The 27,935-nt window shown below is 39.5% G+C and overlaps 1 protein-coding gene and 1 long non-coding RNA gene across 5 annotated transcripts in view; one reads left to right on the top strand and one right to left on the bottom strand.

Moving 5' to 3' along the window:
• Positions 1-27,935, bottom strand: part of LOC115897719 (chromobox protein homolog 3-like) — a 685,812-nt gene that overhangs the window by 505,150 nt on the left and 152,727 nt on the right. The window lies entirely within an intron of this gene.
• CUNH15orf54 lies at positions 7,116-7,672 on the top strand. The gene has a single exon (XR_004057497.1). It is a non-coding gene; the product is annotated as a chromosome unknown C15orf54 homolog (long non-coding RNA).

Below are 27,935 nucleotides of genomic sequence, written 5' to 3'. Positions count from 1 at the left end.
ATGTGAGACATCAAATTAAAGCATATTCAGTGAATATAGTTCAAAGAAATAAGAGATAATGAAATAAAAACAGTCATTCAGAACAAAACTTTTTCTTTGTCACCGTATTGGTTTAATTAGACAGGAATGGGTGCTACTTTGATTTTGTAAATGAGGAATTTAAGAAACAGCAGTAGTAATAATTACTGCAGTATTTTTAGCCTTTCTAGGTTGTAAATTCTGAGCACTGTAGTTATTTGCATTCAGCCCTCACCTAAGGTTGTCTCAGATGCCTGTGGTTTAGATACTCCCAGTAGAGATACCTTCCATTAAACTTAACTCACATCTAAAGCCTTTCCAACTTTAGATGAGTAATGAAAAGCCGCCCTTAGCCCTGGTAGTAGAAGTACCTTCTACTACCAGGGCAAGCTTTTAAGTGAGGGTCTTGATAAGAACATTCCTTTCTGAGATGATCACTGTAAGACTTGGAGTAGGAAAGGGAATGAAATCCCAAGTTGCCTTATCCACCTCCTAGCCCCTCCTCTTGGCTCATCACAGTAGACCTATATCTCCTCCAATGTTTTTACGCACATGAACAGGGTCTGTAAACATAAGTTATTGCCTCCTGCATTCCTTTGACAATCACCATTTCCTCTAGGAAAAACTCTTCCTGCTCTGCCCAGGTGAGGTTAGGTGAGCCTCCTCTATACCCTATCAACAGCCTGCATATATTTCTATTATGTCATTTGTTAAACTATCATAAGTTTGATTTTTATAAATTATAAGAAGCTTTTCATTAATATCAATAAATGTGCATGTATTATGGGTTTTATACCTTTGATGATACCATGTTCTTCTATTATTTGGTGGTTTAGAGATTCATAAAATTCATTCTTACCTGTTTAAACTTGGCAAGAAATGTGCCCTTGGTTGATGGTAGGTAAAGAGGTTGCAAACTTGGTATCAGTAAGGCATAAAATCTGGGTTGTTCTGACCACTGTGTTATATTTCTGCTGCTGAATAACAAATTATGCAAACAATGCAAATTTGAAACAATAGCCATTTATTATTACACAGTTCTATAGGTCAGAATTCCAGATAAGCTTAGCTAATTCTTCTGCTCAGAGTCTCACACTCAAGATATCAGCCAACTGCCACTCCCATATGAGTCTTGGGGACTTCTTCCAGGCTCATTGCCTGTTGGCAGAATTCATTTTCTTCTTACCCTCTCCAAGTGGGTTCTCCATCTTCAAGCCAACAATGGCAGTTTGAATTATTCTTATGCTTCAGATCTCTCTGACTCCCTCGTCTACTCCCAGCCAGAGAAAAATCTCTGTTTTGAAAAGCATGATTAGTTTTGCCTACCCGGACAGTTTCCCTTTCACTCAAATACGGGCATAATACCAAGTTCAGGGAAGTCATCTTAAAATTATGCCTTTGACAACCATGAATCTGACACTTTTGATCAAATATTTCTGCATTCTACATCTTTTTGTCTGTAACAAGGATACGATTTTCTACCAGCAATGTTTAGAATTGAGAAATGCAACCTGAAGTGGTCCTGAAGTAGTCAGAGAATCACTGAACCAAATGGAATCAATCCCACAGTCTTGACTTCAGAGGAAACTGTATGCTACCCAAATGAGCAAACCAGTCATCTCTACTGGGAAAGTAATAATAGGGGTGGCCCTGATTTCAGAAGTAGAGTGAGATGCCAATGACTCCACTAAAATATTTCATTGTCCCAATAAAGTAAGGTTGTGACCACCATCTGAGTTGCTGCTCTCCAAGCACAACTTCAGTTATACTGTGCAGACTAGAATTTTTTAGCTCCATATTATTAAGCTGATTTTCTGATTATAATGGAGTCCAATTTCAACTATTTCTCTGTGCAGTTCCTATTTATTTTTACAAAAGTATGTCAATCATAATCATTGTGATAATATTTTCAGTGCTTTCTAACTTATATATTTAGCTTATAAGTTAACAAAATCTTTAACAAACCAGCCACAAAAGTTAGCTGTATGAACCAGACTTACAGAGAATATAAAGGGACATGAAACCCATAGGAAAAGGAAATTCATTTCCTAAACAGTCACGATTATTTAGGAGAAATCTATTCCTTTTCAGTAAGTCCCTTGAAAGAGGCTATTTGTGTTATATCATTTTGCCCCCGACAAACTGCCTAATTTCATATCTTGAACATAGTAGGTGCTCAAGAAATACTTGTTGAATAATGAATGAACATTTGTTAGAAAACTTTAGTAAGAAGGATTTTAATAGTAAAACCTTGAAACTAATCTAAGTGTTCAAAAATAGAGAACTATTTAATAATGTTTTACAACCTCCAAAATTATGTTAAGAATAAGATATATCATAACATAAAAATTGTGATACAAATTTTAGATGAAAAATTTAGGTTACTAAACAGTATGTACAAATTATTCCATTATTTATATATACACATATACACATATCTTGCTATTTTGCATATCAAAAGATACACAGCATTATACTATGTTGGTTAACTCTGGGGATCTGATTACAGGTTGTTTTCATTTCCTTCCTTGAGATTTTTTCTGTAATATCTGAATTTTATTCCTTTCTTTCCAAATTTGGAGAAAAAATTAAGGTTTCTGAAAATTAAAAAAGTAGATAATACATCAAGTTTGGATTGCAAACCAGAGCTTTCAGCAGAACATAGTTGAGTCTTTGCCATAGACACCAACTCATTTCCTTCCTTTCTGTGGCATTCATACCACTATCATGCTTTTTTTCCCAAATGAGATGACAAAATGGAAAGACCATCTCCACACCAAGCATGGAGCCGTAGGAAAGTGGAATGTCAGTCAGGGCAACTGCAGATCAGGAAATCACGTCACAGAAAACAGGACCTGTATAAGATTCTAAGTTTATTTCATTTGCTGATCAGTTACTGTATTTCAAAAATTATACACACTGTAATCCCCCTCTCTGGTCTGCGGGCCCTTGGAAGGGGAAGGCATTTTTAGCAAATATCCTTTAAATGGAGAAAGGAGGCAGATCAATTTACTCCAAACTACTTCAGATTATATCTTAGCCAGAATGTCTCCCCAGAGTAGAAGTTCTTCTCCAGAAGTACCTTTCCTGTTGGGTTCAGGTTCAGGGTTGGAACCCACAGATCCAGAATGATAGGCTGTCAGCAAAGACAAGCACATCATTAGCATCCAGCAATGCTCACTTTGTCCTCGTCTCCTTCATCTTCCTTCCAACTTCTATTTTTTTCTTAGATTTCCCTGAAACTCTTTTAAACATTCCTTTTGAAACAAGTGGGTGCCTGACTCATTGCCTGTTTCCTCTGTTTTCCACGCAAGAGGTAAACAATGGGCTCTATTCAAATGTGGACCGTCTGTGAGCTGGGAACCTGCGTGCAGACAAAGCTCCTTGTCCCACGGCAGACTGCCAGACCCGTGCTCTCCTCCACTCACCTCCTGGGCTGTTTAATAAAGGCCACTTGGCAAAATGCAACATATTGTCGTGGTCCTATGACCTTGTAGTTCTCTGTCTCCTTTCCCTTCAGCCCGAAAGAATATTACTCTAAATTCTTAAATCAATGCATTTGAGAACAGCCTTTCAAAAGATACTCGTAAGAATAACAGGAGGTAGTTCAGGCCCCAGTCATAAGGACTACCTGGTTTTCTTTATAATAATTGTAATGCCTCTGTCCTAACTCCTCCCAAGTTGTTAATATTTTGTCTGTAGATGGTGGTTGCCAGGAAAGAGAATCTTGCAAAGTCAAGGGTATGACAAAGCTGAGAAATAGAGAAGGCTAGCCCAAGACTTTGGGAAGACAAAGGCGAAGGAACAAAATAGTAGGAATTAGACTATGGAACAAGAAGAACAGGACAAAGTTTCAAGTTCAAAGGGAGCAGATAAGACAAACATAACTGAATTTAAATGATAGAGTGTCCTCAGGAAAAAAAGAGAGCGAGAGAGAGAAGAGACTAGAGAACACATTCACTTCAAGTGCTTGAGGAAAGCACACCTCCAGGGTGTATAGGAATCACAGGAGGAGATTCTGCATATTGTGTTCAAACTCCCTTCCCAAGAATTTACGTTTCCTGAAGAACACTGCCAGCTTCCCCCTCCATCTTAAAATGGTAAGAAGGAAAGTTAAAGAGAAGGTAAGGGAAACAAATAAATAATTACGATATTTCAGTTATATTAGATATGTGTGCTTTTTAAAATAACTTCAACAACCATACGAAATTGTGGCTCTTATTCCTATTTTTTTACAGATGAGAAAATTGTAGCTTATGGAGTTTAAATAATTTGCTCACAGTCACAGAATCAGGTAGCACTAGATTTTAAAATCAAGTGGTATGACTAAAAAACCATGAGAAAATTCATTCCTTCTTTTACAAATCACTCCCTATTGACAATCAAACCCAAGTCCTCTACATTCTCCATGAATATTACTTAAATCTATCCTCTTTATCCAACCCTACTGTCCCTCCCTCATAGCTTAGCAAGTTTTCCCCAAATACCTCCTCACTGACCTCCCATCTCTGTGTGTCCTGCCTGCCATTCTTTTCCTTTCTTCTTTCCATTTCCTTCCTCTTTCAACATGTATCTCATCAATTCCAACCTGCTTAAAACCCTTCAGTGACTTCCCACTGACTTAAGATTAAGTCACTGCCCTCAAATATGGCACTGCTTACCCATTGGTCTGCATATTATATTCTCTCTCCCTCACTTTCTATGTTCCAACCACATTGGACTTCTTTAATATCCTCAAAACTACAAGTCATATACCAGGGAAGGGCTTTTCACTGTGGAACACTCCCTCCTCCTCTTTTCTTAGCTCAGCAATTCTCAAACTTTTGGGGCTCAGGGCCCCTTTGTGCTCTGAAATACTATGAAGAACCCCAAAGATCTTTTCATTTTAAAAAGGTAGATTATATCATTATATTATGTTGTAAATTAGAACCAAGAAATGTTTAAATATTTAATTCATCTTAAAACACAGTAAACTGATTATACCTTAACACAAATAACATTTTATAAAAACATAGCCACATTTTCCAAAACCAAAAATACATGAGTGAAACTAGTAGCACTGTTTTGCATTTTCTTGCAAATCTTACCAATATCTGGCTTACTAAAGTATAAATGGATTCTCATGTCTGCTTCTGCATTCAATTTGTTGTGATATCATATGTTATGCAGCTTCTGTAAAACTCCACTGTACACTTGTAATGCAGTAAGAATGAAAAGGCAAATAACTTCTTAGTATTATAGGGAAACAGTTTTAACTCCCGAACCTCCTAAAAGTGTCTTAGGCAGAGACCTCCAGGAAACCCAAGGTATACATTAGGAACTCTTAATGATTCTTTATGTTTTGTCTTAAAGTTAAAATTTGCAAGGATGTCCTCCCTGACCTCAAAGAACAGGTCTGAGTCCTCTTGTTATATGTTTCTACAGCATCCTTACCTCCCTGTCAAAACACTCACTGTAACTATAATTTATTCAGTAATTTGCATAGGACAGAGACCATGCCAGCTTTGTTCACAGTGAGTCTCCAGTGCTCAGCACACAGCAAGGACTCAGAAAATCTTTGCGGGAGGAAGGAGGAGATAGAAGAAAGGGACAGAGCAAGGAAGTAAGGCCTCAGACGCAAGGAGACAGCACCCTGACAATCGCTCCGTTCCTTCAGCACGATGTACACAAAGATGTAACTTTCTACAGTGTCTGCTGCTCTGGGTTCCATTTCTCTTTGAAACAGGATGGGAGAAAGTGGCAGGTAATGGACTGGAGTGAGGAGACTGAGGGGAAACTGTAGAGAATAATGGTCAGGAGTACATGTGCTGGGTTCTCTCATTAAGGTGATCATTCAGTATTTACTAAGCAGCTACAATTTGCCAGGCATTCTTCTGGGCACTTGGGATACATCAGTGAGCAAAACAGTAAAGGTTCTGGCCTCAAGGAGTTTACAGGCAGACCTGAACTCAGCCACCGATCCCTCCACTTGAGTTGGCCTGGATTGTTTTGTTTAACCTTCTTGTGCCTTATTTCTCCCATCTGTAAAATGTGAACAAGCGTTGTAAGTTTCCCGGTGAGAACGAAATGAAAGAATATCTTTAATGGACCCAGTAGAGTCAGGCACCTGGTAGGTGCCTAATAAATGGAAATCTTTCTGCTGGCAACTCTTATTCCAAAATTGATTGTTTTCATGTACAGAAACTATTTGACAGATTAGAATCCAGTCACTCACAGGATATGACTTGGGTAGTTGTCGGGGAGGAAGAGTGGTATATTTAGGGTCTTTTCAAGACTCAGCGGGGCTGGTTGCAGTGTCATTTTCCTATAGAGAAGCATCACCTCTCGCTTCCTGTCTTCTTCACAAGCCACCTGGTTATTTTTATATTGAACTATGTGAGGTACTATCGTAGTCTTAAGTTATGGGGTATTTCAAAACAGACTTTCCTGAGGACTCTTACAAAAATAATTATGCCATGAGTGTCAGACCATTTTAAAGAAGATATTCATAGCCAACTGTTTGTAAAGGACCACCTCCTTACATGGGTTTATCATGTATCATAGGGTTGCCGGGGTTTTCCAACTTCACCCTCTGAGTTTGGTTTGGCCTAAGAAAGGGACACTGCCTTTGAAGGAGGATTACCAGGAGAGAGGGAAAATTTACAAAAAAAGAGTACAGGGTTCTTTGATTTTCATTTCCCTTGCCCTCTACTTACTCTTTGTGCCTTCTTCAGTTAGTACCACACTAGAGAAGTGTTAGGTAGAGGAGGAGGAAGAAAGAAAAGGGGACAATCTTACCAGTTGATTTTGCTATGTGTTACCAGTCTGGTCAAAACATTTGAAGCTAGAAAGTATTCAAACATGAATAAAGTTTGGGAGTTACTTGTATGGATTTCATTTCCTCAGAATACCCTCATTGTTCCTTCGCAGGAAACATTCATGAGTCAACTATCCAGAATCATAGTTATTATTCAAGCGGTGTGGGTTTAAAAGGAGATCTGATGCCATGGCAAACCTCACTGACTTAGACTGTTCTTCAAGTTAAACAGCGGGATGATGTCTGAAGTGACTGAAACACATATGGCTTCAGTGTGTCAAGAAGACCTGAAAGATCCCACATGGAAGTGAAATTCATTATTGGCAAGCACGGTGACAGGAGACCCCAGAGGGCTGAGCCGCAAAGAATTTGCAGAGCCGTATGGCTAACTCCATGGCCTAGTTTGATCTTGAAGTTATTGTCTTGGATAATCCTCTCAAATCTGTTCCTGCACTTAAGAGCCACTCATCACATGAGGGAGCTCCCTCTCAGGTTCCTTTACATCGCCCTGTCAGAAATGACTTTCAGGGAACACAGACATCACATCAAATCATCCAACAGATGTCCCTTTCAAATAAGTTGGAGCAGAATCAACTATATGGAGAAGTCATAAACAAGGAAACAGACAACCCAATGATTTTCAGCGGATTGGCACTGCTCTTAGGACAGACACCTCAGTTTCTTGGGTGGAAGAACATGAGTTCAACAGAGGGTGTGTGCACTATGCTGGCTGACTCTTGCCCTCCTGAGGCTCATGCTGCTGACAGGGGATGGAGGGGACGCTTTGGAGTCCAAATCCTGCATCATCTCAATGAAGTGCTGTTCAACATCACGGCTCTAAGAAGTAACCCGTTTTAATAACTGGCATCAGAGGACTTAGGAGAGAGAAACCCAGTATCCAGACCCATTTCCGTCAGTGACTCTCTCCTTGTATTGGGAGGGTTGGCCAGAATCGTCTGATTCCTGTTTCTGATTTCCTTCCTCACTGGCATCAGAGGATTGCACTACAGGAAGACTAATATCTAACTGAGTTCCAAGTGCTAAATAAGAGCATCTCATGCTCATTCCAGGCCACCAAGAGGTTTGGGGTGACCAAGTCACAGACTATAAATTTGAACATTTGATGATTTTTTCAGGTGACTGGGTGAACAAAGGAAAACCCAAGAGACACATAAAGATGGAAACTAGGATTTCTCATTTGAATTATTTAACATGCCTCACTCTAATGGTTATAAATATAAAGGAACTGCAGGCTCTTCAAGACGGTGAAATGAAGTTAATGAGTTTAGGTTTTAGGTGTTTTTTTTTTTTTTTTTTTTTTTTTTTTTTTTTTTAACTTACTTTAGAATAGGAAACATGCTTACTCATATTTACAAGGCACTGCAAGGCATCAGCCAAAAAGCCTGATTTATTGGCAGGATATTTTTGTTGTTGTTGTTTCTATTGTCCACATGGGCAGGCAATTAATACTTTTTAGGAAATTAAGTTGCCAACTCAACACTGCCTACTTTTGAATTTTTATTCTAGCAACAGCCCACAATTTATTGAAAATTCCCTATGTGCCAGACACTACACTAGACATTGGGAGTATGAAAATTAATACGGTAAAGATCCTGGCTTTAAAGAGTCTTTAACATTATTTGAGCAGTTTTATTACAGGTATATATGTTGGAATTGTCAGAACACTTAGCTCAAAGCAAGGGTTCAAGCATGACTTTGCAGAGTAGATTTTGGCTGAGCTTAAAGGATGTGAGGATAAGCATACACATTTTTAAAATTACCCAGAATGTAGTGCCTACTGAAATCCCTGAGCCTCAGTTGCTTCTAAGAGTCCAACTTCAGAACTTGCATCTTGCTAGATTGAGCTCATTGCTTAATTTCTAGCCAACATAGCCCATCTCTCTCAGCTGAATACTAAGCTCATCAACTTCTCCTTTGATCTAGGTCTTGAATAGAATGTTGAACATGACAGGGCTGAAGGCAGAAACCACAGAAACTTCCATCCAGAGTTACAGTCATCTCTTAATAGCTGCCTACTGTTGCAATCAGAATTAACTCACTTCTTGCCCAATTGTGACATTTCACTCACCTTCTACTCAAGGGAGACTTCAAGAATTGTTGAAGCTGAACTTCTCAGGTTCTTATACTTAGTGACACTGTTCATGCAGTGGCTCAGTATGTCTTGATTTCTTGGAGCCAGCAAAAGTCACAAACTGAACCCTCAAATTGGAATTCATAAGTGACTAACTTGTAGCATAACTTTATTACACTAGGAAAGATGGGGTAAGGGAGAGAAAAAATATCTATAACATCTTATATGTTCAAATATAAGCACTTTATGTATATTTAGTCATTCAAACTCCAAATATACATTAAGAAGCAGTTATTATTCCACTCTCTAATTCTACAATTTCTACCTTTTTAGATTCCACATGTAAGTGAGATCATATGGTATTTGTCGCTCTGTGCCTGACTTATTTCACTTAGCATAATGTCCTTAGGTTCATCCATGTTTGCAAATAGCAGAATTGCCTGTTTTTTTTTTTTTAAAGGCTAAATAGTATTCTATTTTGTATAATCAGCACATTTATAAAAATCTATTCATCAGCTAATGAACACTTAGGTTGATTCCGTATCTTGGCTCTTGTGAATAATGTGGCAATGAACAGAACACAGGAGTGCAAACATCCCTTTAAAATACTGATTTAAATTCCTTTGGGTATACACCCAATTGGCTGTGGGAAGTTAGACAGGGAAAGGGTACACATTGGTCTATGGATACAAAGTTTCAGTTAGATAGGAGGAATAATTCTGGTGTTCTATCGCACAGCATAGTGTCTACAGTTAATAGCAATGTATTATATGTTTCAAAACAGCTAAAGAGAATTTTAATTGTTCTTACCACAGTGAAATAACTGGTGAAATGAATGTGCTACTTAGCCTGCTTTGCTCATTCCACAATGTATACATGTATCAAAAAGTCCCATTGTACCCCATAAATATACAACATTATTTGTCAATTACAATAAAACATTTTTTTAAAAAAAGTAGTTATCAAGGTCTCCATTTGACTGACAAAACTTACATTAAATCTGAGCTAGAACTCAGCCAATATTGCACCAAATGTTCTTTCCATTATGCTCCTCCCTCTTCCTCGCTAAGATTGTGCCCCTTCTCCTCCCTAACTCACCTCAAGCTCCCATCACCCTTCACAAGTTTTAAACCAAGGAAAAATGATTCAATGAACGATAATACTTGACTGAGAACTTTTTTTTTTTTTTTTTTTTTTTTTTTTTTTTTTTTTTGAGGCGGAGTCTCGCTCTGTCGCCCGGACTGGAGTGCAGTGGCCAGATCTCAGCTCACTGCAAGCTCCGCCTCCCGAGTTTACGCCATTCTCCTGCCTCAGCCTCCCGAGTAGCTGGGACTACAGGCGCCCGCCACTTCGCCCGGCTAGTTTTTTTTGTATTTTTAGTAGAGACGGGGTTTCACCGTGTTAGCCAGGATGGTCTCGATCTCCTGACCTCGTGATCCGCCCGTCTCGGCCTCCCAAAGTGCTGGGATTACAGGCTTGAGCCACCGCGCCCGGCCGACTGAGAACTTTTATAGAGTTTTGAGTTAAAGAAAATGTGACTTGGGTTAAAGTCACGTTTTAAACTTGTGATTTATGTTAAAGAAAATGAAACCCCTAAATAACTTTTCTTAAATAGGCATTCAAAAAAAATTCACCTTTTCATCACTTAATCCTCACATATCTATATGCTATGGACTGAGTTGTGCCTCCCAAAACTTCATATTTGAAGCCCTAACCACTTTCCCACAATGTAACTGAATTTGGAGATAGGTCTTTTATTTAGAGATGGAACATTGAACCTAATTAAGGTTAAATGAGGTCACTGTCATTAGGGTGGGACCCTAAGCCAATAGGACCGGTGGGTTTATTAAAGGAAGAGACTGATTCTCTCTCTCTCTCTCTCTCTTTCTCTCTCTCTCTCTCTCTCTCTCTCTCTCTGCCTCTCTGTCTCTCTGTCAGGTGAGGACACAGTAAAAGGAAGTAATCTGGGAGCCAGGAAGAGGACCCTCACTAGAATCTGATCATGCTGGAATCCTGAAGTTGGACTTCCAGCCCCCAGAACAGTGAGAAAATAGATTTATGTCATTTAAGCTACTCAGTATTTTGTTAAGGCAACTTAAACAGACTAATACACTGTATAGTCTATGGATCCCCTCCAGGAATGCCATTCGGACCATTTTACAAGAACAGTATATGAGATTCAAACGGGTCATTAGGACATATGATGAGTAAAGTTGGTTATTCCAGGATTTTACTTACTAAATTCCAGTACATAGTTCGAACCACTGTGGTACACAATACACTTTCCCACAGGAATGCCATAGCCTACTGTTCCAACAGGATCAGACAATCTAAAGTGAGCAAATTTGGGGGGTGCAATTGTACTATGTTGGACAGATGGGCATGACTCTGTGGTTAGGGGATGGAGTACCATCTGTTGCGGACACACAAGTGCTTCTTGCTGTCCTTGGGGAAAGTCACAGATGTTTCCATAACAGGTGTGTTTGCTTCCCCCATGTAGCTTTCCCAGACACGTCACACACAGCACTTTCGTTGAGTTACCTTTTCTACTCAGGCAAAGTAAGTAGAGAAATGAGACACCTGCCCTGATAATTTAATTTAGAGGAAAAAAAGATGTGACTTGGTTGCTTCTGAGGTGCCTGAATGTACTTTTGGCAGGGAGTGGGGAAATAGAAAAAATACCAAATACTGAAGACAGCATGTTTCTCAAACCGTGAATAATTGTTGAATTCTTTATTTTATTTTTATAAGTTCCAGGGTACATGTGCAGGATGTGCAGGTTTGTTACATGGGTAAACGTGTGCCACGGTGGTTTGCATCTATCAACCTCTCACCTAAATATTAAGCCCTGCATGCATTAGCTATTTATCCCAATGCTCTCTCTCTTTCACTCCTTTGCATGTGGTTCTTGAGGAACAGAATCAGGACAGGATCAAGTGCACTATGCTTCCTGAACAATCGATTAGTAGGCTGAGGCTTGAAAGGTAAGGCAACATGCTGCCAATGAGCTAATTATTATATTCAATATGTTGAGTTATTGAGCATATAATTATTAAAAATGAATTATTAAACACACAATGAACTCAAATGTCACTACTAAATTCACAATCTTAGATTGTCTTTAACCTACTGCCCGCCCCCATGCATTCTACCAAAAATTTTAGTATCTAACTTTTTCATGAATCCGGTGAAAAATACTGACAAAATTTAAGGCATACCATTTTTTTCTGGTATATAACTGACCTGTGGTTAATTAGAAAATTGGAGATGTCTGTCTTTCGATTGTCATGTATAAGAATATAATCTTCCACAAATCCTGAATTTAAAATGCTCCACATGCCCAGAACTCTTTTCTAGAGAGTAACACAGAATGGTGGAAAGTCATATGTAACTCTAAAGGAAAGCCTCCATGGAATTACCTCTAAATATAAAATTGCATATAAAGAGAATCAGTCTACCAAGTGTAATTAAACGCAGTTCAAATTTTAATTATTTTTCACAAGTAAAGACAAACACAGAGATACATACCCTTGCTGCAAAAAATTTTTTAAAAAAGGGGTCTTGAGGATGTATTTCCAATTATTGCACTGGTATTCTCCCTATGAATTTATCTATTACTCTATCATGTGACCCCAAAATCTCACCTTTCACAGATGTAGCAATTTTTCATTTTTAAAATAATTTTAAAATAATGTTCTAAGATGAGGATTATCTGTGTAACTGTGTAATCATCTATCTAGCTGCCCAGAGAATTTTCTGTTCAAGAATATGCACCTCCTTTCTTAAATAAATAGAACTTATTTTAAGATCTCTCCTCTAGATAGAATGAGTTGACTTTCCTCTTTATAAACTTGCTAAAAGTAGCACCCCAGGCACTTGTTACTTAAACGAGATACGTATTTAACCAAAATGATAAAATATTAAAACTGAAAAATTGTATGTGTCAGATCCTGCGGGCAACTCACAGACTACTGGGTCCCCTCACGATCTATGGCTCTTAACCTGGTGGCCCCTACTAGTTTCTGGAAGGTGGAGGACAGCTGTCCTTACAGTTCTGGAGAACTTATCACTATCTACACCTACCTTGTTTAATTGTTTGTTCATATGTATATTGCCTACTTCATCCACCACTAGATTGTAAACTTGAAAGTAGGGACATATTGTCTTTTTAGACTTGTAGTTATAGCTCCCAGAACAGTGACCAGAACAGTGTAGATACTATAAAAGTGTTTTGAATAATTAAGTGAATGAATAAACTAATACATGCTGCTTAAAATACACCCTTCCCCTTTGTTCCACCTTCCTGTGTGGACAGGTGCAGGGATCCCTCCAATGACAAACAACTGAGCAAAGAGTTGTTTGATTTCTGGAATCAGAAATCAAAGGCAAACATAAAAGAATGACATATCTTCCAAGGAATAGGATTCTTGAGAAACATATCTCTCCTATCCAAAGGGTGTAATTAGGAAATCTCCATGATTATGAAAAGCAATGTACTGGCCATTCTTTGAACTCAAAATGACTAATGCCTGGTGTGCGCGTGCATGTGTGTGTGTGTGTTTATGGGAAGCAGTTGGGGAAAAGCATTTAAATTGGCTCTTAGAGATGCTTTTCATGACAAGAATGTAAGATAATTATAAACCAAATTTTTCACCATCATAAATGAGTTATAGTCAATATTTGACAAGCAAATACCTATCGACTAGGAATTATATGCTGAATAATGTATTCATCTGCTAAGGCTATTGTTATAAAATATCACCTACTAGGTAGCTTAAACAACTTAAATTCATTTTCTCACAGTTCTGTATACTAGAAGTACAAGATCGAGGTGCTGGGAAATTTGGTGTCTATATTGAGGCTTGCAGTCATCTGCCACCTCTCTGTGTCCTCACATGAACTTTTCTCTTTGTATGTAGAGAGAAAGAGAGAGAGAGAGAAGGAGAGGAGAGGAGGAGGGGGGCGGACAGAGAGACAGTTTACTGGTGCCCCTTCCTCTTCTCATAAAGACACTATTCCTATCGGATTGAGCCCTACTCTTTTAACCTCGTTTAACCTTAATCACCTTCTTAAAGCTCCTGTCTGTAAATAGTCACAATGGGGGTTAGGGTCTCAAATATGAATGGGGGAGGGCACAATCCAGTTCACAATAGATGATAAAGGAGAGAATATAAATGAGACACTGATTTTCTTAAAAATGTTTCCATTTAGAAGTGGGTTGGGGAGTGGAAACCAACACCGCCCATGCAGAATTTTAGCACCTGACCTGATAGGAGTTCCAAAAGAGATGTGAAAAACAATTGCCCTGAGACTGACAAAGGAAAAGCTAATGAATTTGATTTAAAATTATTGGGAAAAGCTATGTAAAGGAAATATTAGATAATCCCACAAATATGAGACTCTATAATAGCTTTCTTCTGAGGCAGATTTCAAAAATAGCAATCTGGAAGAATTTAACAATAGGGAAATGGAATGAAACCTTTGTAAGAAAACAAGATAAGATCTATGAAAAACAAAGCTTTAAAATACTAGAAAAAAAATTCCTGTTTGAGAGAACTCAATAATTGGATATATGTGAAGGTAGCTGCTTTCTGTTTTACTATAAATGTCTGGTTCACAGACCTCAGCAGCAAGGTCTTATCCACAAAGAAGTAAATCTGAACAAAAACTGACAATATGTATCTCAAAATAATAAGAGCTATTTATGACAAACCCACAGCCAATATCATACTGAATGGGCAAAAACTGGAAGCATTCCCTTGGAAAACCAGCACAAGACAAGGATGCCCTCTCTTGCCACTCCTATGCAACATAGTGTTGGAAGTTCTGGCCAGGGCAATCAGGCAGGAGAAAGAAATAAAGGGTATTCAGTTAGGAAGAGAGGAAGTCAAATTGTCCCTGTTTGCAGATGACATGATTGTATATTTAGAAAACCCCATCATCTCAGCCCAAAATCTCCTTAAGCTGATAAACAACTTCAGCAAAGTCTCAGAATACAAAATCAATGTGCAAAAATCAAAAGCATTCCTACACACCAATAATAGACAAACAGAGAGCCAAATCATGAGTGAACCCCCATTCACAATTGCTACAAAGAGAATAAAATACCTAGGAATCCAACTTACAAGAGATGTGAAGGACCTCTTCAAGGAGAACTACAAACCACTGCTCAATGAAATAAAAGAGGACACAAACAAATGGAAAAACATTCCATGCTCATGGATAGGAAGAACCAATATTGTGAAAATGGCCATACTGCCCAAGGTAGTTTATAGATTCAATGCCATGTCCATCAAGCTACCAATGACTTTCTTCACAGAATTGGAAAAAACTACTTTAAAGTTCATATGGAACCAAAAAAGAGCCCACATTGCCAAGACAATCCTAAGCCAAAAGAACAAAGCTGGAGGCATCATGCTACCTGACTTCAAACTATACTACAAGGCTACAGTAACCAAAACAGCATGGTATTGGTACCAAAACATGGTATTGGTACCAAAACAGATCTATATACCAATGGAACAGAACAGAGGCCTCAGAAATAACACCACACATTACAACCATCTGATCTTTGACAAACCTCACAAAAACAAGCAATAGGGAAAGAATTCCCTATTTAATAAATGGTGCTGGGAAAATTGGCTAGCAATATGTAGAAAGCTGAAACTGGATCCCTTCCTTACACCTTATACAAAAATTAATTCAAGATGGATTAAAGACTTAAATATTAGACCTAAAACCATCAAAACCCCAGAAGCAAACCTAGGCAATACCATTCAGGACATAGGCATGGGCAAGGACTTCATGACTAGAACACAAAAAGCAATGGCAACAAAAGCCAAAATTGACAAATGGGATCTAATTAAACTAAAGACCTTCTGCACAGCAAAAAAAAAAAACAAAAACAAAAAAACAGAAACAAAAAACAACCAAACAAAAAAAAAAAAACAAAATACCATCAGAGTGAACTAGGCAACCTACAGAATGAGAGAAAATGTTTGCAATCTACCCATCTGACAAAGGCTAATATCCAGAATCTACAAAGAATTTAAACAAATTGACAAGAAAAAAACAGCCCCATCAAAAAGTGGGCAAAGGATATGAATAGACATTTTTCAAAAGACATTTATGTTCCAACAGACACATGAAAAAATGCTCCTCATCACTGTCATCAGAGAAATGCAAATCAAAACCACAATGAAATACCATCTCATGCCAGTTAGAATGGCAATCATTAAAAAGTCAGAAAACAACAGATGCTGGAGAGGATGTGGAGAAATAGAAACGCTTTTATACTGTTGGTGGGAGTGTAAATTAGTTCAACCATTGTGGAAGACAGTGTGGCAATTTCTCAAGGATCTAGAACTAGAAATACCATTTGACCCAGCCATCCCATTACTGGGTATATATCCAAAGGATTTTAAATCTTTCTACTACAAAGACACATGCAGACGTGTGTTTATTGCGGCACTATTCACAATAGCAAAGACTTGGAACCAACCCAAATATCCATCAATGATAGACTGGATTAAGAAAATGTGGCACATATATACCATGGAATACTATGCAGCCATAAAAAAGGATGAGTTCATGTCCTTTGCAGGGACATGGATGAAGCTGGAAACCATCATTCTCAGCAAACTATCACAAGGAAAGAAAACAAAACACCACACATTCTCACTCATAGGTGGGCATTAAAAAGGAGAACACTTGGGCATAGGGTGGGGAACATCACACACTGGGGCCTGTTGGGGGACTGGGGGAGGGATAGCATCAGGATAAATACCTAATGAAAATGACGAGTTGATGGGTGCAGCAAACCAACATGACACATATATACCTATGTAACAAACCTGCACGTTGTGCACATGTACCTTAGAACTTAGTGTGTGTATATATATGTGTGTGTGTGTGTGTGCGCGTGCACGTGTATACATATATACATATAATTGACGATAACATCTACATATCTATGTCTATACTTACATATTTACCAACATCCAAGCATTTGAGAAGTCCCTTGATTCTAACTTATTAATCTGAACAAGTGGACATTTTTAAATAGGTGAGTAACTTCTACTGATAAAACCATATTCATCTATGATTAAAGAACAAAAGTCTCTTTTCCTAGTTTATGTTTTCTTATGTAGAGAGACATAAACTCCTGTTAATAATGTGGTGCCACAGAGAGCCTTCTTTCTAGGATATCTAAGACCTGGGATTTCTCTAATCATGGATGTTCCTACCTAGGCTTGACCTGCATTTAGGGGAAACAAACTGGCAGTTTTATATTAACAAATGTAATGCCAATCTGTCTGTCTTCAAGTATATTTTTAGCTATTCAGCAGGACTTCTGCAGGACATATCACTTTCATAAGAATGGCCTGCATCTGATTCCAATTTGAAATCTTGTATTTTGCTGTGAAATCACTCCAGCAGTATCCTTCAAACCCCATTTCCTACCATGTTGCCATTCCCTGTTTGCCTGTGACCCTTCTACTAGACCTTGCTTGTCCACTGCCATATACCTGGCACCTAGCACAGGCAGATCTCCCCTTGAAGGTTTTCAGCCTTGGTCATGAGTGTTCCTAATAGCCATTTTCCAAAGTTATTCATGCTTTTATTTGGAAAATATTCCAGCCTAACCCCTGGACTCGAAACCTTCACCATATTCTTACGCAAAAAAAAGCAAGTCGATTATACTATTTTAAATTGAATGCATCTGTTAACTAAATAACACTAGACCAATAGACAATTGAATGCATCTCTTACAATTCAGTTTATGGCTTAGCAACTAAAGCTTCTGCCAATGAAACGTATGAAGAATAGTGAATGCAACTTCCAAGAAGTTCCTTAAAAAGAGGAGTTGCTTTACCCACCCACCTGCCTCCTTCCAGCTAGCTGGAATGTGGACCTGATGGCTGGAGTTCCTGTAGCCATTTTGGATGATGAAGTTCTTTGAGTTAAGAAAGCCATGTCCAGTGAAACAACGAGATAGAAGAACCCTGGATCCCTGATGCAAAGAATCAGCGACTACCTTTCCCACCTCCAATTCAGACTCCTTTAATGTGAGAAAATAACTGCTGTCTTGTGTAAATGGCATTATTTTGCTTTGTTTTGATAATCATGGCCAAATATAATCTGTAATCTTAGTGTCTGAGAGAGCAGTTTATCAGTCTAGCATCTCTCAGGAGATAGTACATAATTTATAATGGTTTCATAAGGGCCTTTGGGGAGGAATTTATTTTAGTGCTATACAAAATGTTATTCATGGACGAGTGACAATCCACAGCTATTTGTTATGGGTCTGTGACAAGATAATTATGACATTTGAGAGTAAGCATTTAGATGCTTTTATAGCAATTTCACACTTATCGTTAAAACAGCGTGAGTTGTTACCCTTTCCTAGTGAGTCACATGTAATGCAAGCTGCCTACTAGTCATGTACAACAGGACTTCATGAAGTGTGACTTTTAAGGATACTTTTGTCAGCTGTTACCCAAAAAGTGCTTAAAAATCAGGAAAGATATAACTATATATGAGATATGTAACTTTTTTTGCTTATACTAGTTTTAATTTTAACCAAGTCTGTCTGAAATCTTTGTCATTAGCTAAATCAGAGAACTGAAATTCATATTATTAATGGTAATCCCAATTTACAGATAGAAAACAAGCTTCACTAAACTATTTTGCGAAGAGAAGACCAACCTATCCTGATTGTGCTTGTTAACTAAATGGTAACAGTAGACAAGATTCTAAAAAAGTGGAAATCATGAAGCTGTACTAGTTTTACTCAGGTACTAAGAGCCCCACAAAGAACTCACTTTAGACTGAATCCCCTGCAAGCTCTGAGAGTGTCCAGTCAACCCCAGCACAGTGTAGCAATGATATCATTATCTAGTGGTGGTTCCATCTAAAGAAATGTTTCATTCACTGGAGGGATGGGGAGGTCTGGGGTGGTGGGTGGGGGTATGATTTGCATTCATTGTGGGGCTCTTAGTACCTAAGAAGTATGATCTTTCATGCACTGAATTCAGTTTTTGTTGTTGTTGTTGTTGTTGTTGCCATAATTGGTACTTAAGTGCTAAAACAACAGTGTTATTTGAAGAGATGCATTTACTAATGAAGCAATGAAAACATTAAAATCTAAGGCATGTTGACCTCCAAATTATAAAAGTAACTCAACACCAAAAGAATCATTTAGAAAATAAAGAGGATTGCATTAAAAAGTCACCAGAAACAAATGCATGTGGTGGGCTTCTTATGAAAGAACACTTTGAATTGCTAAATCTAAAGACCCACATGCATTTGTTGAAATATTAATAAAAGATTGCCTCAAAGATGTTGGATTGGAAACACTAAGAGAATCTCATGAGGCAAGGTAGCACAACTGCCATTTTCCAGTGACACCATAGCACAATGTTATGCAGGCCAATAATGACAAGCAAATATTTTTTTAAAATACAGCTAACAATATAACTTTCACGGCAACTGGACAGGTGCATAAGTATTGCTAAAATGTCAATCCCTTCAATATATGTGCAATCTGAACATGAGAGTAATGTAAATAATTTGTTTTCTAAGTTTCATTTCCAATAACACAACCAGATCTAAACTATATAGAACCATGATGGAATAATCAACGAATATGACCTAGAGTTTAAATTTTGGGATTATGTTCAGATGGCATAGCTACAATAGCAGAAAAACATTCTGGAATTGCTATACCACAATGTAAATCAATGAATTGCTTCCTTATCAAGAAAGCCTTGTTACAAAACAGAAATGTTAGCAGGACTAAAAGGTGTATTTATGCAATTTGTAAATTAACTACAAGCTAATGCTCTAAATTTGAGATTATTCTTTTTATTTGTAATGATATGGAAACTGCTTATACACAACTACTGGGATATGAGTTATCGAGGAGAAAGGTTTTATCAGTAATATATGAACTATTCAACAAACCCTATTGTGTTCCAGACAAGATAAGAAACAAGCCTCAACATTCCAAAGATATGAATTAGACAGTCTGTCACGCTTATTTCTTTGGTAACGTTGATATTTTTTAGAGATCTTAATACTTCCATGCAAATAAAGAATGTGACATGTTTTCAATGGCAGATAAGATTAAAGTGCCAAAAGCTAGAAGCTTGGACAAACAGTTTCTAAAGAGTGTTGAAAGTCCCATAAGTTAATAATAAATAATGAAGTAGGTGATGATCTTGAAATTATACATCTGCCAGGATATTGCCCTATACCTTAGAAATTTTGTAGAAAGTTTTAAATTTAACTTTCCATTATAAGAATATTTTACATCTGCCAGGATATTGCCCTATATCTTAGAAATTTTGTAGAAAGTTTTAAATGCAACTTTCCATCCTAAGAATATTTTACATCTGCCAGGATATTGCCCTATACCTTAGAAATTTTGTGGAAAGTTTTAAATTTAAGTTTTCATCATAAGGATATTTTACAAATAGGAAATTCATAAATCCAAAATCCCTTTCTTTCATTAAAATTAATTTTAACTTTAAAGGATAAATTGTTCGAATATGCTACTGGTGAAGGATTAAAGGTGAGTTTTGGAAATATTGTATCATTTCATTTCTGCAAAAAGTTAAACATGAATATCCTGAGATTGCTGAAGTTACTTTGGTATTTATTCTCTTTCATGTCAAGGTAACTCTGTGAGACTGGATTCAAGCTACTCTAAATGTTACTGAACAGAACAGAAACATCTTCTGCATGAGTGGTGCTATTGTCAATCCAGTTATGCTAGATCAACTGACAAGCAAGAAGCACGCTCATACATTGCATTTAGAACCTTAAATACTGGCATACATTGTGTACATTAAAAGTATGCCTATGTGTATTTAACATGATATATTGCATTTTACTCATAATTTCCTTGGTTTATCACTGCAGAGAGAAAAGGGGCTATTAGCACAAAAGTGATGCTCTATAGTGACATTATATTTGCATACATTAAATGCGCCATATTTTTAAATATTTTCTTTTTCCTACGCTTATTCTGATCATGTTCGTTAAAATGAATTTCGTGTCTATAAAATCTAATAATAAAATTTGCCTTGTATCTTGTATGTCTTCTATCCCTTTCATTTTTGTAGGAATTCATATTGTATTTTACAAAAGCACAGATCTGGGATGGATTGGAAAGCAACAAACAAACTGCTCCTTCTCCATGGATGATCTGAGAAGCACATACATTATTTCTCTGCCTTTAGATCATTTCTAAGCTATCCTAAAATCAGCATTCTACTTTTCCCAAACTACGCCTGCCCCACCCTACCTTGACTCCTTACCTACCTGAGGAACATCACCCATAAAATCAACATGAAGTAAATCCAGGCTGTTCTTGTGACTCAAGGTCAAAGACTCAAATGCTCACAGAGGCTGGGCTGGGAGAGCACACGGCTGCAGGTTCAAGCTGCGTGCAGGGTTACCTCTGCTTCAGATCAACGGGCTCAAGCAGGAGCATGGCCTGGGTTGCCAGATCCCTTGCAGTTTTTCAAGAGAAAGCAGAAACCCAGATTTTTACAGAGAACTACACTCATTTAAAAATGTTAAGAAGTAATTCAGATTTTTACAAGCCACAAGGCCAGCTAACGAAAATGCATTTGTGGGCTAAATTTGGCCCACGAATCCCAACTGGGGACTGCTGGGGCTCCACATGCTACTGATAGCGAAAGTGAGATCAGCAGATGCAAAGGATTTCTTTCAAGCACAGCCTGCAGGTGGATTTTGGCAATTTCCTATCAGCGTTTTTCCATCTATGGAAAACAGATGCTGGTGTGAGCCAGTGTTTCAGGAGCACTCCTTCTGCCTCTGTCTAGCCCGAGGCAACCCCACAGTCAGTCTCAGATACCAACACGAGCATGAAACAGACTCCACACAGGAGATGTTCAACAAGGGGTCCCATGATTTCAGGGCCACTAGTCCAGAAAAGGATATAGACCCAGTTATAGTGCAAAAGAAGAGGGTATATGGGGACCTCTTTGAAGGCAGCTGGGAGTGAGTATCCTGACCCCACCATCAGGAAGGAGGTGAGGTGCCACGTTTTCCCTCCATCCTAGTTGCGAGAGAGATTTCCCATGGGAAATGTTAGAGAATTTCATGTATGTTTCTTCCCCGGGGAGCTATGGAGGACTGGTGCTTGGTTCACACACGAGACAGCTGAGCCGCCTGATAGATTTAGCCATGATGGGATTAGCCTGTACTCCCAGTTGGTCAGGGCAAGGGATGCACCAGTGTTTCCTGTCAGTGTGCCCATAATCATTCTCAGAAATAGGAGACCAATGTGCATTCATGCTCCAGAAGGAGCAAGTGACTTTACCGCCTGATGTTTATGAAAGAGTTTACAGTGCTGTATAAGTGCTGAATGGCATTGTTCTTCCACAGGGCTTTCATGAACAAGATGAAAGACAGGAATTCCCTCTCTGCCTTCAAGGGCCCTTCCCAGCCCCTTCTTATTTTGTCTGTCCCATCCACAAACTATAAGGTATCTGCCCTGAGATCCCAAGATGGCCTTTCCCTTTAAGCCTCATTATTACTCACCTTCCATGGGAAGAACTCACTTTAGGCTGAATCCTCTACAAGCTGTGAGAGTGTCCAGTCAACCCCAGCACAGTGTAGCAATGACATCATTATCTAGTGGTGGTTCCATTTAAAGAAATGTTTCATTCACTGGAGGGATGGGGAGGTCTGGGGTGGTGGGTGGGGGTATGATTTGCATTCATTGTGGGACTCTTAGTACCTAAAACAAGTGGCTTGTGTTTCTGTGCTGGACTCTGCTGTTTTTTTTTTTTTTTTTTTTGCCCCACCCAGTAGCTCTCAATTCTCTATCCACACGATCTTTAAAACCCAATGCAAGTCAAACAATAGAACCCTCAATTTAGAAACTGTAACTCTGGATTCAGGGAGCTAAGCCAACATCCAAACCCTCCCTGACTTTTCACAGCACTTACTGCTTGTGTCATGGGTTTGGCACTTGATTATATTCAATTTAGCACATAATTATATCCCTACTCGTGTTTTTCTTTCATTGCTTGTAAGTGTTCAGTTTATTTGTCCCAATCATACAGTAAGCCCCTGGGCAGCAGAGACCACTTTTCACCCTTCACCAGAGATCCACGTACTTAGCACAGTGTTGGGCCCAGAGCAGGTAGGCAATAAACACCAGCTGAGCTGAACAGAGCGGAACAAGCCACCAGCTCCACCTTCCAACCTGCCATTGATGGGGAGAAAAGGCGAAACCACCCGAGCATTCAGCTTGCCGCTGCCTTTCTCTGCTGGAAAGGCATAAGCTTCTTCCCTGGGCTTCTTATGGGAATGGTATGGTCTTCCTGAGGCTTCAGCGTAGGCACATCCTCGGGGAGCACTTTCTAATGGGAAGTGTGAGCTTGGGTGGATAGTGCCCATGACTCATTGAAAAGTCTGTGTGGGAGCCTGGGCGGCTCTAGTCTCATATGAAAAGTATTTCTGCTCCATCCTGCTCCTTCCCACGCTCAACCTTCCTGAGCCATCCTGTTGCCATAAACATCTGTACGGTGCCGCAAGCCTCACTACTAAGTGTGGTCCCTGGACCATCAGCATCAGCATCACCAGAGGGCCTATTAGAAAGGCAGGATGTTGGGTGACATCTCAGACCTAATGAGTTAAGACCTTTTTAACAAGACCCCCAGGTGTGTCCTATGCATGGTAAAATTTGAGAAGCCCTTCCCTGAAGAGGACCTTATCAGGCATCCTCCCTGAGGAAACAGGTCTTTTGAGCTGTCTCCGGAATAATCTGGAGAGCTGTCCTGGGTATAAATGACGCTTTCTTCCTCGGGGGGAGGAGAAGCTCCACAAAGGAGCAACAGCACAGACTGTCTCCAACCCACAGATAGGCACAGAGCTCGAAAGATATTAAGTCAAGCCAAATGACAAGCAGGATGCTGTTAGTATGAATGGTAATAGACAGCTCCCTGTGTCCTGTCCTGTCATTCTGTCTGTTGCTACACATGCTCCAGGACATCCTGCCCTTAGCAAAACATGCTGAAATAGGCTTACAGTGGGTCCGAGGACATATTCTAGGGAAAGTCCAAAGCCTTGCCAGTCCTCTAAGCACAGTCGTTCTCTCCCTGGACAAATGTGTACAAGTCACTATAGTGGGTCCTTTCCTGGCATGAGCTCTGAACCTCAGGTTTGGTCCAAGCTATTGCAGTCTACTACTATGCAGTTAGTTCTTCCCTTCCCTCCACCCAGGCACAGTCCGTACAGGTTTCAAGGCCCAACTCAAATCCTGCTTCCTCCACAGCATATTCCTGGTCATTCCAAATACACTGGACACATCCTCCAAGACACTGGTGTTTAATAATTTCATGGAGATTTTTTCAACAGGCTATAACTTCTCAGAATGGGGGAGACTTGTGTCTGACGTTATGTTCTATACCTTGTACACTCCCCTGAATATTACAGAGACTTATAATATTCAGTATATGAGTAAAAGTCCTTAAACAGTTTGCACTGGCATGAGGATCTAGCACATCTGCTTTCAGAAAGGTCCTGGAGAAGCCCTTCAGCCTGGTGATCTTTCTCCTGCTTCCTGAAGACCCAGCACTCTCCATACCTATCCTATCCTGGCTTGGCTGTGGACTGAATGGATGGTCTTCCCTCCAGAGGATCTTCTGTGAGAGTTCAACGGACACCCAGATTCCAGAATCATATGGAGAATCCAGGTGACTGGGCTAAGAGAGGACCCTCAGTTTGACAATGGCAAGAGATGTTTATCCAGAGGACCAGGCCAAGCAATTCCATCTAGTTTTCCATGACTCTTGGGTAGTACCGAGCTATTATATCATGATGGGAATGACAGGAAGAACTGGGAGGAAAATAACATAAATTATAGCAGGCTGAGATTATTCTACATAGCAAACCATAATTCTGTCCTCTACTGGAAAATTAGTTGTACTTCATGGTTGCCCCAGCTGAGGTGCTGTGGCTAAAAGAAGACTATCTGAGAAAATTATGAAAGGCACAGTCTGCCCTTTGCTCCTAGGAATGTTATTATTGTCCAAATAAACGATGCATATGTTATCAGAGCATCTTTTCCACCAGGTCAGTAGATGTTCTTCCTGTGCCTATGCTATTACCCCCCAAATGGACTAAGGTAGAAACGCATAGACCAGATCTGAAAATAAAAACACTAAATAACCTTAAACACTAGTCAACTGAATATTGTAAGCAGAGGTGGAAATGACAGCTCTGATTCTTCACTGTCATTACTGGCATGAAAAAGGTCCTATCTGCTTCTCAGGACCACTGAAGTTCACAGGTCTAGGGAATACTGCTTGTATTGCAGTCTCTGGAATGGTACCCCATGGCATTTCCAGTGTGTGCAACCTGCCTGTCATTTGCAGCTGCCCCGGTCTTTCTATTTCCAATTGTCATGTATTCTTTCCAATGAGTATAGAAACACGCCCGACAAACTTACGCACTGTGAGAAAACGTGAAGCAGGGATTGAGTCTTGAAAAAAAGTTAAATGTTTTTCTTTTAAATAGATCTGAATATAATCTCTTCCAGGATCACACATCCTAAAATAACTGTGATTCTTTTTTTAAAAAAAGCAAACAAACAATATGTCTCTCCAATTAAAAGAAAATTCTAAAATGGAATTGCCAAAATTCTACTGGATGACACATTCTTCCCTTTTACCTCTCCCATACTGGAAAATTCTTTCTGACTGCTAACCCCCAAATACCATCCTCAATTAGAAATAGAGGAGAACTCCATCAAGCACTGTGTTTCAGGTTCTCAACAAATATCTGGGGCTTTCAGACTGCTTGCTGGCACCTTGCTAGGCACCAAATCCTTAAAAGTGATGATCACTTCTCTACCCATTTCTCCTTAAAAAGAAAAAAAACCTCAAAAGTTGGTTTTTGGAGGTTTGGGGTCCAGCAACTATTTATGCAAAATATTTGCTGACTTTCACCAGCTTTCTATCCATGGCCTAAAGGAAGCTGAAACGGCTTAGAGGCTGAAGAAATGAACTACTGAGTTTGAAACAGAGGCAATCAAGTCATCTCAAAAAGCAGAACTAGGAAATCTAAGTCGAGTCTTAAAAGAAAGGTAGTGAAAGATTTACCACTTTTTTCTTTTTCAAAAGAAGTCAATGGCCATTCAGTGTTTAAATGAGAACAAAGACTACAGGGGGGAAAAATTAAGGTAAATATTTGTAATAATGTGTCACTGCATTTTACATAATGGGCCAGCAGTCTTTGAAATGTGACAACATTCATATCTACAGTTTTATTTGTTTTTTCTTATTTGCTCTCCTGAGGCAAGTCTCTCTCAGGCTGTCAGCCACCAAAGCGGCTAGCAAATACAAGGACACTGAAAGGCATTCTGCCAACACGACCTCAGAAGTATTTACAGACTATAATGGAGACCATGATATAATTCAGTTTCTGCGTGGCTACAGTCTTTGCTAATTAATATTCTAATGTATCCCTTGAGGATGTGGTAAATGTTGGTTTAAGATAAAACAGCAAAGACAAATATTAGTGTGCCACATAAAGGTATTACTTGCCATGAGAGCATTGTTTCTTAGTACAGACTACCTGGATTGCACCACCAGAGGTTCTCGTCTCACTGGATGGGAGTGTACAGCCTGGGTACCAGGATTTTCAAGTTGCTCGTCCACCTAGTGATTCTAGTGAGCAGCCATGATTGAGAAACACTGTACTGGTCAATTACCAGAATGTTTTGTATTCTATTTGGAGCACACTTAAAATTTGACCTGATGAACTCGTGCAAAATATTAAAAGCTGAACCTGCAGAGGCCCGGTGCAGTGGCTCATGCCTGTAATCTCACCACCTTGGGAGGCTGAGGCAGGCAGATCACTTGAACCCAGGATGTAGGACCTAGGCTACATGGTGAAATCCATCTCTATTAAAAATACAAAAATTAGCCAGACATGGTGATGTGCACCTGTAGTCCCAGCTACTCAGGAGGCTAAGGTGGGAGGATGGCTTGAGCCCCCAGAGGCAAAGGTTGCAGTGAGTTATGATCGTGCCACTGTACTCCAGTGTGAGTGACAGAATAAGATCCTGTCCAAAAAAAAAAAAAAAAACTGAACCTGCAGAGAAATAGGGAGGGGACTATGGAAAGATTATAGAAAGATAAATGGCTGAAGAAGTAATGCCACCACCACACATCCTAACGTGCTATCTGAGGAAAAAGACGAAGCACACAAGTAACAAAAACAAAAGGTGAAGCTTGATTGGTGCACTCCTTGATGTCCAGAAAAAAAACCTTACAGGAGATCAGAAGATAAGGGGCCAAGAGAAGCTGAGCAGAAGTTCAGTGAAAATCAGTGAGGTTTTTAGGCTAGTCTACTTCTGCCCCAAGCAGCTGGCCCTCCTGCCCCTCTCCCTAGCCCTTCCAAGCCTACGTGCTATCCTCGGGACCCTTGGCCTCTGCTGGGATTTCCCTCTGCTGTGGGGCTTTCCATGCTGGCCTAGAGGCCCATGGCAAGCAGCCTAGTTGCCAGAGCCTGGAGGCAGGTGAGCAGGGTGGTAGAAAGTGAGGGAGTGATGTCAGAGAAGCCTCCCAGCAGACAGCCTCAGCTTCCTGATGCTCAGAAGACCCCTTTTTTTTCTTCCATCTCTTCAGAGCCAGAGCCATCAGGTGGCCCATAAACTCCCTTTTTACACACAGGCTGAGAAGGCTGTGAGCCAGTCACATGGCAGGGGATTGAGAGGCCGTTACCCTGCGTGTTCACCACCTCTCCTCGCTGCTGCTGGAAGGAAAGGGCTTTGCCTCCAGTTAGGGGAACATGAGGTCCTCGTAAAGGTTTCAGAGAGTTGGAGCAGAGATGGAGGGGCTGATAATTTCTCTCTGTCCCTAATATCAGACAGAAACAAAGAGCATGGAATAGAACACTTACACTTGAACATGTAATTTAGGATGGCATCACTTTTCATTAAGTATCAAGGGAAAATGCTGATACTGATAGTCTCTGGGATCC

This window comes from Rhinopithecus roxellana, chromosome 5 (genome assembly GCF_007565055.1).
Source record: "Rhinopithecus roxellana isolate Shanxi Qingling chromosome 5, ASM756505v1, whole genome shotgun sequence".
In the NCBI taxonomy this organism is placed as follows: domain Eukaryota; kingdom Metazoa; phylum Chordata; class Mammalia; order Primates; family Cercopithecidae; genus Rhinopithecus; species Rhinopithecus roxellana.
Note: the sequence above shows the minus strand (reverse complement) of the source record. Positions and strands in the feature narration are given on the sequence as shown.